Genomic DNA, 7,428 nt, shown 5'->3' with positions numbered 1-7,428 from the left:
TGCGAACTAAAACTATCAAGTTATTCCAGAAAAAAATAAATCCCTTGAGTTTTATAGATATATTGATAACAGTTAGTGTTTTTGTTTTATTTGAATTCCATTTTCAATTCTATCCTAACCTTTCTCAGTTTCTTTAAAAGCTGAGCAAGACGTAGAAGACTGCACTATTTGAAATTAGGGAGCTACCAGATTTTTTTTGCAAACTGCTACAGTGACAATAGATTTTTCGACATTGAAGAGTCTGCCTACACAAATGTTTCAGGAGGCTTCAGATGTTTTATTTGGAAAGTTACATTGGAGAAGAAACATTGTGTGTTTGTGTGTGTATACAGTATATATATATATATATATATATATATATATATATATATATATATATATATATATATATATATATATATATATATATATATACTGTATATATATACATATATATATACATATATATATATCTATATATGTATATATATGTATATATATTATATATATATATGTATATATATATATGTATATATATGTATATATATTTTATATATATGTATATATATATATATATATATATATATATATATTTATTTATATATATTCTTACATATATATATATATATATATATATATATATATATATATATATATATATATATATATATATATATTAATTTAATATAGTCTTCCACGTCTTGCTCAGCTTTTAAAGAAACTGAAAAAGGTTAGGATAAAAATGAAAATGGAAATCAAATAAAACAAAAACACCAACTGTTACCAATATATCTATAAAACTCAAAGGATTTATTTTTTTGGAATAACTTGATAGTTTTAGTTCGCAATGCTCTGAAAACTAATGGAAGCCTGTTGGGAGGTTAAACACATCCATGGTCGCATTCAACATTACTAAAAAACTGCAGTACAATCTTTGTAATTTGTGAAATTTTAACAAGAAATGTATAAACGCTTTAGTAGTTGTGTTCCTCAGTGTACGATACTCTTTTTAATGAGGCGCATTTGCACCGACTCGCAGCGGTACCCTATTAGCTCGGAAAAGTTTCCTGGTATCTGATTGGTTAGAATGATCTTGTCCAACCAATCAGCGAGCAGGAAACTTTTCCGAGATAAAAGAGCACCTATGCAAGTCGGTTCAAATCTGCTTCACTAAAAAGAATTGACTATAGTTCCCCCTCCATTTGTGGCCAATAGCAAATTAGATTGAGGTGTGGTGTTTTTTTTTTCGACAAATTGATTGTGCAATTAATGAATATTGACTTGTTCAACAAATAAACCTCTTGTATTTGTTCTGTCTATCATGGATATCTTGTAACTAATTTTTTTTTTTTTTTTTTTTTTTTTTTTTTTTTTAATATACCTGTCAGCAAACTCAGCTGTGGACATTAGATAGTCAACTATAAGTGTCTTAAGCTTGGAAGGAGTCTGAAACTATTTGGGGAAAATTTTAGTCAAGAAGAGTAGTAGGCAAAAGTGAAAGATGCTAAAATGTTCTTTTTAATCCTTTCCAGATTTGTGCTCCAGCTTGCTTGGTATGGAATTCATGACACTGAAGATTGAAGGAGTACATAAAGGCTGTCATGCAACAAGTTGAGAAATCGCAAGAGGAGCTTGAATCTTTTGTCTTCTGTAAGAACCAAGTTAAGTATGACATAATCAAAGATGAACTGATGGAGTAAACTTTGCTTGAATAGAGAAACTTCGTTTTAAGGTTCTATGATTTTTAGAAGACAGGTTAGATTTGTGGCATTTAGTGCTGGTATGAAGTTCCGCAATCACGTACAGAACAATATTAAATTATGCTGAGTAAAATAGCAGATATCTAAGATCTTTGTGTTTTTAGAAATTGGTGTTCCATTCAGTGACTTATTTTTTCTTAATTTGAAACATAAGTAATAGGTCTCATACGATTCACTTAAGCTGTGTTTAATCAAAATATCATAGATTTGTTTTGATTCATGTTGTTTTTTTTTTTTTTTTTTTTACTAATTTCGGGTAGTTAGTAAGCTTTGATTAAATTAATGTATTTTTTGTTAAAAGAAAAGTTTAAATGCAAGTATAGTTTAATTCTAGATGTCCATTTAGTAGACATTAGATAATTCACCTAATTTTTTGGATAACAAAACTTGTTTACTTTTTTTAGGCAAAATAGTAATAGAAAAAAGATATATCTTACTTTTGGGGCTTAAAATATCTTACTTTTGGAGACAAGATATCTTACTTTAGAGGGTTTAAAATATCTTACGTTTGGGGACTTTAAATATCTTACTTTAGGGGGTTTAAAATATCTTAAATTTGGGGACTTAAAATATCTTACTTTTGGGAACTTAAAATATCTTACTTTTGGGGACTTGAAAAATCTTACTTTTGGGGGCTTCAAATATTTTACTTTTGGGGACATGAAATGTTTTACCTTTGGGGGCTTAAAATATCATACTTTTGGGGGTTTAAAATATATTACTTTTGGGGACTTAAAATATCCTACTTTTGGGAACTTAAAATATCTTACTTTTGGGGACTTGAAATATCTTACTTTTGGGGACTTGAAAAATCTTACTTTTGGGGGCTTCAAATATTTTACTTTTGGGGGCTTCAAATATTTTACTTTTGGGGGCTTAAAATATCATACTTTTGGGGGCTTAAAATGTCATACTTTTGGGGCTTGAAATATCTTACTTTTGGGGCTTAAAATATCTTACTTTTGGGGGCTTAAAATATCTTACTTTTGGGGACTTAAAATATTTTACCTTTGGGGGCTAAAAATATCATACTTTTGGGGGCTTAAAATATATTACTTTTGGGGGCTTGAAATGTATTGCTTTAGGGAGATTAAAATATCCTAGTTTTTGGGACTTTAAATATCTTACTTTTTGTCTCTTAAAAATATCCTAATTTTGTGGCTTAAAATATCTTACTTTTGGAGGCTGGAAATATATCAGTTTTTTTAACTTAAATATCTCACTTTTGTGGTCTTGAAAAATATTACTTTTGGGGCTTGAAATATATTACTTCTATGGGGTTAAAATATATTACTTCTATGGGGTTAAAATATTTTATCTTACTCTTGGAGGCTTAAAATATAATACTTTATGGGACTTAAAATATTTTACTTTGGAGGCTTAAAATGTTTTACTTTTGGGGCTTGAAATATCTTACTTTTGGAGGCTTGAAATACATCACTTTTGGGGGCTTGAAATATATCACTTTTGGGGGCATGAGATATCTTTATTTTTTTTTTTTGGGGGGGGGGGGGTGGTTAGAATATCCTACTTTTAGGGAATAAAATATTCTACTTTTAGGGGGATAAAATATTCTACTTTTGGGGGATAAAATATTCTACTTTTGAAGACTAAAATATCCTACTTTTGGGGCTTGAGATATCCTAATTTGTTTTTGATTGAACTGACTTAATAAACATATGATATTGCTTAAAATGACTGAAACCAGTACTAAATTTGTATTTTATAAATCATTTAGTAGTTTTTTTTGTGGGTTCCTATTAACACTTTTGACTTTCAGGTTAATGTGGCCGTCTGCTTGGATTCTTCAAACCTTTATCCAAAAGGATGATGCACTATAGGACTATCCCGCATTAGTCATGTGGGGTCTGGACTCTCCTGGTAGTCTTTCAGTTGGAGCAGTGGAACTTCTAGAATGAGGATTGAATATCTAGTTCAAGTTCTAAGTCTTGGACAGTGTGCTAAGTTATATTGCTAGCTTACTAATTTACCTAAATTATTTTGTTTTTAGTTTCACGAATTTAGTTTTTATACATTAAATTTCCATTAGAAATTGCTTTAATGAATAGTTGATGACTAAAATCTGGTTATAAATCAATTTAGGCCTATCTAAATCCGTGTCAATTACTAAGATTGAAATCTTGCGTAAGCTAACCTGAAGTCTTTTAGAGCTAAATTATATCTTATTCTCATCAACTCAGTGGCATCTGTGAAAAATCTTATTGTGGAAATCAATAGTTATTGAATTTCTGGTAGTCCTAGTAGTTATTTCAGATAGGGGCTGGGATATTTCAGGTAGATGCTGGGCTGTTACAGGTAGATGCTGGGCTGTTTCAGGTAGATGCTGGGCTGTTTCATGTAGAGGCTGGGCCATTTCAGGTAGGAGTTAGGTCAGGTAGAGGGTGGGCTATTTCAAGAAAGTTATTTCAGGTAGAGGGTGGGCTATTTCAGGTAGATGCTGGGCTGTTTCAGGTATATGCTGGGCTGTTTCAGGTACGGGCTTGGCTTTTTCATGTAGACAATGGGCCATTTCAGGTAGGATTTATTTCAGGTAGAGGCTGGGCTATTTCAAGGAAGAGTTATTTCAGGCAGAGAATGGGCTATTTCAGGTAGAAGCTGGTCTGTTTCAGGTAGATGCTGGGCTATTTCATGTAGAGGCTGGGCCATTTTAGGAAGGTGTTATTTCAGGTAGAGGCTGGACTATTTCAAGGAAGAGTTATTTCAGGTAGATGATTGGCTGTTTCATGTAGAGGCTGGGCCATTTCAGGTAGGAGTTATTTCCAGTAGAGGCTGGGCTATTTTAAAGAAGTTATTTTAGGTAGATGCTGGGCTATTTCATGTAAAGGCTGGGCCATTTCAGGTAGGATTTATTTCAGGTAGAGGCTGGGCTATTTCAAGGAAGAGTTATTTCAGGCAGAGGATGGGCTATTTCAGGTAGATGCTGGGCTGTTTTATGTGGAGGCTGGGCTATTTTAGGTAGGTGTTATTTCAGGTAGAGGCTGGGCTATTTCAAGGAAGAGTTATTTCAGGTAGATGCTGGGCTGTTTCATGTAGAGGCTGGGCCATTTCAGGAAGGAATTATTTCAGGTAGAGGGTGGGCTATTTCAGATAGGTGGGCTGTTTCATGTAGGGACTGGGCTGTTTCAAGTAGAGGCTGGGCCATCTCAAGTAGGAGTTTTCATGTAGAGGCTGGGCTATTTCAAGGAAGAGTCATTTCAGGTAGTGTGTGGGCTATTTCAGGTAGGGACTGGGCTATTTCATGTAGGGACTGGGCTGTTTCATGTAGGGACTGGGCTGTTTCATGTACAGGCTGGGCCATTTCAGGTAGGAGTTATTTCATGTAGAGGATGGGCTATTTCAAGAAATAGTTATTTCAGCTTGAGGGTGGGCTATTTCAGATAGAGGCTGGTCTATTTCAGGTAGAGGCTGGGCTGTTTCAGTTAGATTTTAGTCTAGATTTATTCATTTTATCCAGTGGGATTAGACATTCAAATCATGAGATTCCCGAAGAAACTTTTCGGAAATCTTTTTATTTGTCAATTTTAACTTTCCAGAACTGAGTATTTCTAGTTAGATTTGAAAAACCTTTATGAATATTAATGCAGGTTTTAGTTTGTAATCTATATCCTTTTTAAAGTTCAGGAAATAGGAACATGTTCGTAAATTAGTTGGTAAAATTTCAAACTATGGAGTTATTGTATTTGGAATTAATAGGGTATGTAAGATTACTGAATTATCCGGTGGCAAAACTTTCAGTTGATGGAAATGGGGTTTTAGTTTAAGCATACATACTTAATTTCATTTTGTGGCATTTGAATTCCCTGCTTTTAATGATTATTTCAAGGTGTGTTCTTGTTTAGTCTTTCCCATTTTCTTTCTGTCCTATAATCTTTAGGTTCCTTAACACAAAACCCTATCGAGTTTCACCAGTATACCTTGCATAATTGATCCCCCCACATTGTATTTTAAATCTTTTAAAAGGTAATACAGTAACTAATAAATGTATTTGAAACAATCAAAAGTTTAAATACACAATTGGTACTCTATTTAAAAATGCAGAGTAAATATTATTTAAAAATCCAGAGTAAATATTTTAATGTCTGTAATTTGTATAAAAACTTATCGCACTTTTTATTCTTAATTTTGTAAGATTTAGTATTTGAGGGAAATGTCCATCCTCCGCCCCCATGTTAAAAATCCTAAATCTCCCTCTCTCTCTCTCTCTCTCTCTCTCTCTCTCTCTCTCTCTCTCTCTCTCTCTCTCTCTCTCTCTCTCTCTAGGTTTTTGACTTTGACTTGACTCTCTCTCTCTCTCTCTCTCTCTCTCTCTCTCTCTCTCTCTCTCTCTCTCTCTCTCTCTCTCTCTCCTCTCTCTCTCTCTCTCTCTCTCTCTAGGTTTTTGACTTTGACTTGACTCTCTCTCTCTCTCTCTCTCTCTCTCTCTCTCTCTCTCTCTCTCTCTCTCTCTCTCTCTCTCTCTAGGTTTTTGACTTTGACTTGACTCTCTCTCTCTCTCTCTCTCTCTCTCTCTCTCTCTCTCTCTCTCTCTCTCTCTCTCTCTCTCTCTCTCTCTCTCTCTCTCTCTCAATATATATAAGTTAGTGACTAGAGTAGTCTATAGAAGATTCTAGGAGTGTACTTTGAATGAAAGAAAAAGCTATAGAATAAAGGTAAATGAAAACGTTACTGTACATGTTTCTCAGATTTTAATTGCATATTGTTAGAGAAGATTAAATCTAAACTTGGGAAAGATGGTTATAAAACTTTATGCTTTTGGGAAGGTCGAAAAGCTGATTTGTTGATTGGTATAGATTTAAATACTAAGAATTAAAGTAGAACTTGTACATTGCTGGGTAATGCAGAATACTGAATAATTTTAGGTGATAGTTGGTAGACGAGATGGCTAGGAGGGCTTTGGTGGGATATGGCTAGGAGGGCTTTGGTGTGAAATGGCTAGGAGGGCTTTGGTGTGAAGTGGCTAGGTGGGCTTTGGTGTGAAATGGCTAGGAGGACTTTGGTGTGAAATGGCTAGGGGGGCTTTGGTGTGAAATGGCTAGGAGGGCTTTGGTGTGAAATGGCTAGGAGGGCTTTGGTGGGATATGGCTAGGAAGACTTTGGTATGAAATAGCTTGGATGAATTTGGTGTGAAATGGATAGGAGGGCTTTAGTGTGAAATGGCTAGGAGGGTTTTGGTCACTGTGAAATGGATAGGAGGAGAGCTTTGGTGTGAAATGGCTTGGAAAACTGGTGTGAAATGGCTCGGAGAGCCTTGGTAGGAAATGACTAGGAGGGCTTTGGTGTGAAATGACTAGGAGGGCTCTGGTGTGAAATGACTAGGAGGGCTCTGGTGTGAAATGACTAGAAGGGCTTTGGTGTGAAATTGTTAGGAGAGCACAAGGGCTTTGGTGTGAAATGGCAGGGGTTTGGCTATTATTCCTAATCTTCTCTTAGGCTACATGAACACACCTTGAAATTGTTGTTCCCTCTAATATATAACTAAAGTTTCAGAAGTCCCATTCCCACTCCTTTATCCTTCCCCCTCCCAATTTGGAAAGATTTTAAAACAAAATTCAAGGGAACGTTCATATGACTGAGCCTCCCTCCCCCTCTGCCCTCCTCCCTCTTCTGGTATCAGTATTTGCCATATTCCTAACCACTGAAAGGCCAAAGGGCTCATGAAGTATATATC

Source organism: Palaemon carinicauda, chromosome 26, assembly GCF_036898095.1.
Source record: "Palaemon carinicauda isolate YSFRI2023 chromosome 26, ASM3689809v2, whole genome shotgun sequence".
In the NCBI taxonomy this organism is placed as follows: domain Eukaryota; kingdom Metazoa; phylum Arthropoda; class Malacostraca; order Decapoda; family Palaemonidae; genus Palaemon; species Palaemon carinicauda.
The sequence above is the reverse complement of the archived record's forward strand: the minus strand, read 5'-3'. Positions refer to the sequence as shown.